A 10,000-nucleotide genomic window follows, 5' to 3' on the forward strand; every position below is an offset into this window, starting at 1 on the left:
TCCTCATTTTGATGTCGCCCCGGCTGACGCGGTTTTCGTTTTTCCGTGCCGCCCCGGCTGACGCGGTTTTCGTTTTTCCGTGCCGCCCCGGCTGACACAGTTTTTGCGCCGCCCCGGCTGACGCGGTTTTCGCGCCGCCCCGGCTGACGCGGTTTTTGCGTCGCCCCGGCTGACGCGGTTCGGACTTTGCACTTTTTGGCTCACCCTGGCTGGCGGCCCACTCACTCGATCGCCAGGTCTGTTTGCCCCGGTGGTTCCACCGCCAGGCTTAAGCGCGAACTTTTTTTGTTTGTTTTCTTTTGATTAAGCGCAAGCTTTTTTCTTTGTTTTCTTTTGATTAAGCGCGGGCTTTTTTCTTTGTTTTTTTTTTGCATTCGCCCCGGCAGACGCGGTTTTTTGCGCCGCCCCGGCTGACGCGGTTTTTGCCGCCCCGGCTGACGCAGTTCGGACTTAGCACTTTTCGGCTGTGCCTGGCTGGCGGCCCACTCACTCGATCGCCATGTCTGTTTGCCACAGTTTTCCCGGTGGTGCCGCACCCGGGCTCGCCCCGGCAGACGCGTTTTTTTTTCTTTCGCCCCGGCTGACGCAGTTTTCGCGCCGCCCCGGCAGACGCGGTTTTCGCGCCGCCCCGGCTGACGCGGTTTCGTGCCGCCCCGGCAGACGCAGTTCGGACTTAGCACTTTTCGGCTGTGCCTGGCTGGCGGCCCACTCACTCGATCGCCATGTCTGTTTGCCACAGTTTTCCCGGTGGTGCCGCACCCGGGCTCGCCCCGGCAGACGCGTTTTTTTTTTCTTTCGCCCCGGCTGACGCAGTTTTCGCGCCGCCCCGGCTGACGCGGTTTTCGCGCCGCCCCGGCAGACGCGGTTTTTTGCGCCGCCCCGGCTGACGCGGTTTTTTGCCGCCCCGGCTGACGCAGTTCGGACTTAGCACTTTTTGGCTGAGCCTGGCTGGCGGCCCACTCACTCGATCGCCATGTCTGTTTGCCACAGTTTTCCCGGTGGTGCCGCACCCGGGCTCGCCCCGGCTGACGCAGTTTTCGCGCCGCCCCGGCTGACGCGGTTTCGTGCCGCCCCGGCAGACGCGGTTTTTGCGCCGCCCCGGCTGACGCGGTTTTTGCCGCCCCGGCTGACGCAGTTCGGACTTGGCACTTTTCGGCTGTGACTGGCTGGCGGCCCACTCACTCGATCGCCATGTCTGTTTGCCACAGTTTTCCCGGTGGTGCCGCACCCGGGCTCGCCCCGGCAGACGCGTTTTTTTTTTCTTTCGCCCCGGCTGACGCAGTTTTCGCGCCGCCCCGGCTGACGCGGTTTCGTGCCGCCCCGGCAGACGCGGTTTTTTGCGCCGCCCCGGCTGACGCGGTTCTTGCCGCCCCGGCTGACGCAGTTCGGACTTAGCACTTTTTGGCTGAGCCTGGCTGGTGGCCCACTCACTCGATCGCCATGTCTGTTAGCCACAGTTTTCCCGGTGGTGCCGCACCCGGGCTCGCCCCGGCTGACGCAGTTTTCGCGCCGCCCCGGCAGACGCGGTTTTCGCGCCGCCCCGGCTGACGCGGTTTTTGCCGCCCCGGCTGACGCAGTTCGGACTTAGCACTTTTTGGGCTGAGCCTGGCTGGCGGCCCACTCACTCGATCGCCATGTCTGTTTGCCACAGTCTTCCCGGTGGTGCCGCACCCGGGCTCGCCCCGGCAGACGCGTTTTTTTTCTTTCGCCCCGGCAGACGTGGTTCCCCCCCCCCCTTTTCGCTCGCCCCGGCTGACGAGGTTTTCGCGCCGCCCCGGCTGACGCAGTTTTCGCGCCGCCCCGGCTGACGCGGTTTCGTGCCGCCCCGGCTGACGCGGTTTTCGCGCCGCCCCGGCTGACGCGGTTTTTGCGTCGCCCCGGCTGACACGGTTCGGACTTTGCACTTTTCGGCTGTGCCTGGCTGGCGGCCCACTCACTCGATCGCCATGTCTGTTTGCCACAGTTTTCCCGGTGGTGCCGCACCCGGGCTTGCCCCGGCAGACGCGTTTTTTTTTTCTTTCGCCCCGGCTGACGCAGTTTTCGCGCCGCCCCGGCTGACGCGGTTTCGTGCCGCCCCGGCAGACGCGGTTTTTTGCGCCGCCCCGGCTGACGCGGTTTTTGCCGCCCCGGCTGACGCAGTTCGGACTTTGCACTTTTTGGCTGAGCCTGGCTGGCGGCCCACTCACTCGATCGCCATGTCTGTTTGCCACAGTTTTCCCGGTGGTGCCGCACCCGGGCTCGCCCCGGCAGACGCGTTTTTTTTTCCTTCGCCCCGGCAGACGTGGTCCCCCCCCCCTCCGTCTTTCTTTTTGTTTTTTTTTCGCCGCGGCTGAAGTGGATTTTTCGGTGCCTCGACGCCCCGGTAGTCGCGGTTTTTCCGTTTCCGCACGGCCCCGGCTGACGCTGCTCGGTCACAGTCGCCTTTTGTGGTGATTGCAGACTTCTTGAGCGCGGGTGTTTTTTTTTGTTGTTGTTGTTGTTTTATTACGCATTCGCTCCAGCAGACGCTGTTTAGACTTTTTGTTTCCTCTTTTATCCTGCGACGAGGTGACGAGGTTTATTCGGTGCCCCGCCGCCCCGGCTGAAGTGATTTTTCCTGTCCCGTGCCGCCCCGGCTGACGCGGTTGGGACTTCGCGTTTGTTCGGCCGCCACGGGTTTTGGCGCACTCGCTCGGTTGCTTATTGTTGCCACTTGTTGCGAACCCAGGTTTCTTGAGCGAGCGCGGGCGTTTTTTCTTCCTTTCTTTCTTTGTTCTATGTGTTAGCGAATCGGCCTTTAATATCACACGAGGACTCACAACCAACAATTTTCAGTTTGAAGTGTAAAAAATCTGCAGGTGTTGACGTAACTGACTTGCCCCGTACCCTTGAGTACATCCATGAAGTTCTCGTAGTACTACTAAATCGCATTATTCCAAGTGGAGAAATTCCCATAAACTTGCAAACCTCTACACGAAAATCGGTGCGCGTGATAAAGTTGAAAATTATCGTCCGATATCAAATGTGCCTTCTATAACACAAATTCTAGGAAAAAAAAAAACACTTGTTCGCCGTTTTCTGCGCCGTGACTGGCAGCACTCCGGCGAAGCGAAACGGGGTCGATTCGAGCACGATATCGGCGTCTTTCGACGTGCTCGCCGGCGACCGTCGCACGAGCGCGTCTGCCGGGGCGCCGTTTGCGAAGCCGACGCAAAAGTGGGAACCGCCGCTCGGATGATCGCCGCTTTCGGCAGAGTGAGTGTTGGCACTCCGGGGAAGCGAAACAGCGTGAATGCGCCCACGAAATCGGCGTATTTTGAAGTGCCCGCCGGCGACCGTCGCACGAGTACGGTAAACCGCGTCAGCCGGGGCGTAGTTCGGGACGCCGACGAAAAAGTGGGAAGCGCAACTCGGATCTTCGCCGTTTTTGCAGGAGTGAGTGGCGGCCCTCCTGCGAGACCAAGAAGCATCGATTCGTGCACGAATTCGGCGCCTTTCGACGTGATCGCCGGCGACCGTCGCTCGAGTAGGGCAAACCGCGTCTGCCGGGGCGGGCTTCGGGACGCCGATGCGAAAGTGGGAAACGCTGCTCGGATGTTCGCCGTTTTTGGCCGAGTGAGTGCTGGCACTCGGGCGAAGCCAAACGGGGCCGATTACGGCACGATATCGGCGTCTTTCGACGTGCCCGCCGGCGACCGTCGCACGAGTACGGTAAACCGCGTCAGCCCGGGCGGAGTTCGGGACGCCGATGCGAAAGTGGAGAACGCCGCTCGGATCTTCGCCGTTTTTGGAGGAGTGAGTGGCGGCACTCCGGAGAAGCCAAGGAGCGCCAATTAGCGCACGATATCGGCGTCTTTCGACGCGCTCGCCGGCGACCGTCGCACGAGTAGGGCAAACCGCGTCTGCCGGGGCGGGGTTTACGACGCCGACGCAAAAGTGGGAACCGCCGCTCGGATGTTGGCCGTTTTTGGCAGAGTGAGTGCTGGCACTCCGGCGACGCGAAAGAGCGCGAATGCGCCCACGAAAGTGGCGTATTTGGACGTGCTTGACGGCGACCGCTGCAGGAGTACGAAAAACCACGTCAGCCGGGGCGAGCGACCCACGGCGGTCTGGGTGCTTATCGCTGCTATTATAGGGGCACCCCGGCAGACGCAGAAAAAAAAAATTTTTTTTTCGACCTTCTTTTTTGCTGGTCGAGCTCGGGTAACCCAGGTCGCAATGGGAGCCGCGCACGAAAGCGGCGTCGCGAGACGCGTTCGCGGTCGCTAGTCGCACGAGCTCGGCAACCGCGTCAGCCGGCGCGGAGTTCGGGATGCCGACGGCTAAGTGGGTACCGCTGCTCGGATGTTCGCCGTTTTTGGCCGAGTGAGTGCTGGCACTCCGGTGAAGCCAAGGAGCGCCAATTCGTGCACGATATCGGCGTCTTTCGACGTGCCCGCCGGCCACCGCCGCACGAGTACGGCAAACCGCGTCTGCCGGGGCGGGGTTTGCGACGCGTACGCAATAGTGGGAACCGTCGCTCGGATGTTCGTCGTCTTTGGCCGAGCGAGTGCTGGCACTCCGGCGAAGCGAAACAGGGCCGATTCGGGCACGATATCGGCGTATTTCGACGTGCTCGCCGGCGACCGTCGCACGAGTACGGCAAAGCGCGTCTGCCGGGGCGAGGTTTGCGACGCCGACGAAAAAGTGGGAAGCGCCGCTCGGATCTTCGCCGTTTTTGCAGGAGTGAGTGGCGGCCCTCCTGCGAGACCAAGAAGCATCGACTCGCGCACGATATCGGTGTCTTTCGACGTGCCCGCCGGCCACCGCCGCACGAGTACGGCAAACCGCGTATGCCGGGGCGGGGTTGGCGACGCCGACGCAAAAGTGGGAACCGCCACTAGGATGTTCGCCGTTTTTGGCAGAGTGAGTGCTGGCACTCCGGCGAAGCGAAAGAGCGCGAATGCGCCCACGAAAGTGGCGTGTTTGGACGTGCTTGACGACGACCACCGCAGGAAAACGAAAAACCACGTCAGCCGGGGCGAGCGACCCATGGCGGTCTGGGTGCTTATCGCTGCTATTATAGGGGCACCCCGGCAGACGCAAAAAAAAAAAATTTTTTTTCGACATTCTTTTTTGCTCGTCGACCTCGGGTGACCCTGGTCGCAGTGGGAGCCGCGCACGAAAGCGGCGTCGCGAGACGGCTTCGCGGTCGCTAGTCGCACGAGCTCGGCAACTGCGTCTGCCGGGGCGGAGTTCGGGACGCCGACGGCTAAGTGGGAACCGCCGCTCGGATGTTCGCCGTTTGTGGCCGAGTGAGTGCTGGCACTCCGGCGAAGCCAAACGGGGCCGATTCCGGCACGATATCGGCGTCTTTCTACGTGCTCGCCGGCGACCGTCGCACGAGTACGGCAAAGTGCGTCTGCCGGGGCGGGGTTTGCGACGCGTACGCAATAGTGAGAACCGTCGCTCGGATGTTCGTCGTCTTTCGCCGAGCCAGTGCTGGCACTCCGGCGAAGCCGAACGGAGCCGATTCGGGCACGATATCGGCGTCTTTCCACGTGCTCGCCGGCGACCGTCGCACGAGTACGGTAAACCGCGTCAGCCGGGGCGGAGTTCGGGACGCCGATGCGAAAGTGGGAAGCGCCGCTCGGATCTTCGCCGTTTTTGGAGGAGTCAGTGGCGGCACTCCGGTGAAGCCAAGGTGCGCCAATTCGCGCACGATATCGGCGTCTTTCGACGTGCCCGCCGGCCACCGTCGCACGAGTACGGCAAACCTCGTCTGCCGGGGCGGGGTTTGCGACGCCGACGCAAAAGTGGGAACCGCCGCTCGGATGTTCGCCGTTTTTGGCAGAGTGAGTGCTGGCACTCCGGCGAAGCGAAAGAGCGTGAATGCGCCCACGAAAGTAGCGTATTTGGACGTGCTTGACGGCGACCGCCGCAGGAGTACGAAAAACCACGTCAGCCGGGGCGAGCGACCCACGGCGGTCTGGGTGCATATCGCTGCTATTATAGGGGCACCCCGGCAGACGCAGAAAGACAAAAAAAATGGGGACATGGCGTGCGTCACCGTGCGGCTTCGCAGCGTTGCCGAAGTCGCCGAGCCCTTCGACTGAGCCGAACGGCGGACAGGGAACGTTGGTCGGCCGTTCTAACCTGTCGGTGCCACGCCGAGACGTCGTTAAGGAAAACCGCGTCGTGGGCCTCTACGACGCCGTCGAGTCGTTGTACGTTTGGTGTCCAGCGTGTCGGCAGCGAGTAGCGGACACGTCGTTCACGACTTCGGTCTTTCGCAGTCGACGCGAACTTGCGGAGAGTCGTGGTGCCTCACGTTTTCGGCAGAAACCGCGGCGGAATTTTCCCGTGCGTGCGCGTACGACCTCGGTGCTGTGCCGTCAGCGTAGTGTTGCACAAACTCGTGGCCTACCCAAGGTGCGGTACGTTTGCGGCCGTATCCTCGGTGGGAATTTCGTGAGTAGGGTCGCAAATTCTACGACCTCGGCGGGTTTGAGAGCGACGTAGACTTGTGGCACGCTCAACGTGCCACACGTTTCGGGGCACACCCGCGGTGAAATTTTCTCGAGTACGCTCGTATTAGTGCCCAAGGAGGTCTGGGTACTTATCGCTGCTATTATGTGGGGGTTCTCGTGAGCGGCGTACGCGAAAGCGACCGGGTGTCTGATATGCGGCGGGCTTCGGCCTCGTCAAGCGTGTCCTCGGGTCTGCTCCAGGGGAATCCACGGCAGTCGTCTGCAGCCTCATCCGCTTGATGCGTTAGGGGCTGGTTGTCGGACGGTGCCGTTTTACCACGATATCGAGGTGTGTTCCGTGTCGTCCTCGGGCGATTCAGATGCGAAAGCGCCGAAGACGCGGGCGTGACCCGTCGTCTGGCGGCTTTGCAGTCTCGGCTCCGTTGCTAGTTCCGGCCGGTCCACCGACAGTGCAGCGGGCTTGGGCAACCCGCACGGCGCGACCGAGTCGATGCAACGAAAAAGAGCGAGCATGAACGTGCTTCTTGCCGCACGGCTCCCACTCGTCTTTCGGGAAGGTTGTGCCGTAGCGAGCTCGAACGCCGTCATCTCGGAGTGCAAAATAAGCGTGTTGGGGCGCCTGAAGGTGGCCTCCGCCGCACACAGACTGCGTCCGGCCCGCCGAAGGCGAGGACGGACGCGCAGTCGAACGATTACCTGGTTGATCCTGCCAGTAATCATATGCTTGTCTCAAAGATTAAGCCATGCATGTCTAAGTACATGCCGAAATAAGGCGAAACCGCGAATGGCTCATTAAATCAGTTATGGTTCCTTAGATCGTTTCTTCCTACTTGGATAACTGTGGCAATTCTAGAGCTAATACATGCAGTGAGCCTGGAGCCCTTTGGGTAACGGGTGCTTTTATTAGACCAAGATCGATCGGGTTTCGGCCCGTATTGTGTGGTGACTCTGGATAACTTTGTGCTGATCGCATGGCCACGAGCCGGCGACGTTTCTTTCAAGTGTCTGCCTTATCAACTTTCGATGGTAGGTTACTTGCTTACCATGGTTGTTACGGGTAACGGAGAATCAGGGTTCGATTCCGGAGAGGGAGCCTGAGAAACGGCTACCACATCCAAGGAAGGCAGCAGGCGCGCAAATTACCCACTCCCGGCACGGGGAGGTAGTGACGAAAAATAACAATACGGGACTCTTTTGAGGCCCCGTAATTGAAATGAGTACACTCTAAATCCTTTAACGAGGATCAATTGGAGGGCAAGTCTGGTGCCAGCAGCCGCGGTAATTCCAGCTCCAATAGCGTATACTAAAGCTGCTGCGGTTAAAAAGCTCGTCGTTGGATCTCAGTTCCAGACGAGTAGTGCATCTACCCGATGCGACGGCTCGGACTGAACATCATGCCGGTTCTTTCTTGGTGCACTTCATTGTGTGCCTCGAGATGGCCGGTGCTTTTACTTTGAAAAAATTAGAGTGCTCAACGCAGGCGAGTCGCCTGAATAAACTTGCATGGAATAATAGAACAAGACCTCGTTTCTGTTCTGTTGGTTTTTGGAATACGAGGTAATGATTAAGAGGGACGGACGGGGGCATTCGTATTGCGGCGCTAGAGGTGAAATTCTTGGACCGTCGCAAGACGAACTACTGCGAAAGCATTTGCCAAGAATGTTTTCATTGATCAAGAACGAAAGTCAGAGGTTCGAAGGCGATCAGATACCGCCCTAGTTCTGACCATAAACGATGCCAACCAGCGATCCGCCTGAGTTACTCAAATGACTCGGCGGGCAGCTTCCGGGAAACCAAAGTATTTGGGTTCCGGGGGAAGTATGGTTGCAAAGCTGAAACTTAAAGGAATTGACGGAAGGGCACCACCAGGAGTGGAGCCTGCGGCTTAATTTGACTCAACACGGGAAAACTTACCCGGCCCGGACACTGGGAGGATTGACAGATTGAGAGCTCTTTCTTGATTCGGTGGATGGTGGTGCATGGCCGTTCTTAGTTGGTGGAGCGATTTGTCTGGTTAATTCCGATAACGAACGAGACTCTAGCCTATTAAATAGGTGCGGGGTTCCCAGCACCTTACAACCTTCTTAGAGGGACAAGCGGCTCCTAGCCGCACGAAACAGAGCAATAACAGGTCTGTGATGCCCTTAGATGTCCGGGGCCGCACGCGCGCTACACTGAAGGAAGCAGCGTGTCTTTATCCCTGTCTGAAAAGACTGGGTAACCCGTGGAACTTCTTTCGTGATTGGGATAGGGGCTTGCAATTGTTCCCCTTGAACGAGGAATTCCCAGTAAGCGCGAGTCATAAGCTCGCGTTGATTACGTCCCTGCCCTTTGTACACACCGCCCGTCGCTACTACCGATTGAATGATTTAGTGAGGTCTTCGGACCGATGTCCGGCGCGGCCTTTCGGTTGCGCCGGTCTGTTGGAAAGATGACCAAACTTGATCATTTAGAGGAAGTAAAAGTCGTAACAAGGTTTCCGTAGGTGAACCTGCGGAAGGATCATTAACGGATTGTGAAGGGTGAGCGCCTCAGCTGCGTCTGCGCCCGACACTTTCTGCCGCTGACCCCGTTTGGACGCGGGGTCGGCTTTTCCCCACGGGGCTGCCTGAATGTGGAGCGGCACCCCGTGACAAATTGTTGCGCCCAGCGGACGCCAACACCGCGACCTTGGACGGTCGGCCAGGTGGCGGACGCGGGTACAAACGGCGCAACGCACTCATAGGTCGGCTTTCGACCCGCCACTGCACCGTGGCTCAAAGCGCTCGAAATGCGCGACCCGACCGCTGCGGGACCGCCTAGTACTGTAAACAGGAGCGGCGGAGCGCGAACGGCGAGTCGTGGTTACGTCGGTAGAAGGCGAGGCTGCGCGTTCCCGAAACGCCAGCCGAGTGCCCTCCCGACCGTTCGAGCGTGCAAGAACGAGACCCGACAATCGCGCGGCGACTGCCAAGTACGAGAGGAACGGCACAAGCGTCGGCGGTCGGTCAAGGAACTGGCGATGTGACGGGTCCGCTGTGCACCAGTGCATACCGTCCCGCCGTCCGCGGCAAGCGCCTCCGCGTCCTCGGGTGACGGAGGCTGCCGGTCGGTTCTTGCAGGCGAGGGATCTCGCTGGCACCGGTTCGCGTTGACGCGCGGCCGGTCATGGCACGGCGATGCGACGGCCGAGGTGCGCAGTACTCGATGGAGGAACCGCACGCTCCGATGACCGTCCCGCCCTCCGCGGCGTATGCGTACCGACCGTAATGGTTGCAGCAGCGCCGGCCGGCTTTTGAATTCGCCACACGAAACACGGTGCGAGATCGCGGTTAGGGGAGCGTCGACGTTGCCAGGCGTTTTGCTTGCTGCCGAGGGAAAGGCGGCACGGCCACGTCGCGCTCGTCGCGATTAGCGGGTCTGCGCGCTTTGGGAAGGTGCCGCAACGACTTGCCGAAAGAGGAAGCACGGAAGAACGAGGGACTTGGACGTCCCGACAATTGAACGCACTTGCGGCCAGGCCCTTGCTGGCTTCGTTCTTCCGCCTCGAGTAGGCTCGTACGCGGCTCCGG

General features: G+C 60.3%; 1 non-coding gene across 1 annotated transcript; it reads left to right on the forward strand.

Moving 5' to 3' along the window:
* The first annotated feature begins 7,142 nt into the window (after positions 1-7,142).
* LOC142767992 (small subunit ribosomal RNA) lies at positions 7,143-8,957 on the forward strand. Its single transcript, XR_012885198.1, has one exon. It is a non-coding gene; the product is annotated as a small subunit ribosomal RNA (ribosomal RNA).
* The last annotated feature ends 1,043 nt before the right edge of the window (positions 8,958-10,000 follow it).

This window comes from Rhipicephalus microplus, chromosome 7 (assembly GCF_043290135.1).
Source record: "Rhipicephalus microplus isolate Deutch F79 chromosome 7, USDA_Rmic, whole genome shotgun sequence".
NCBI lineage: Eukaryota > Metazoa > Arthropoda > Arachnida > Ixodida > Ixodidae > Rhipicephalus > Rhipicephalus microplus.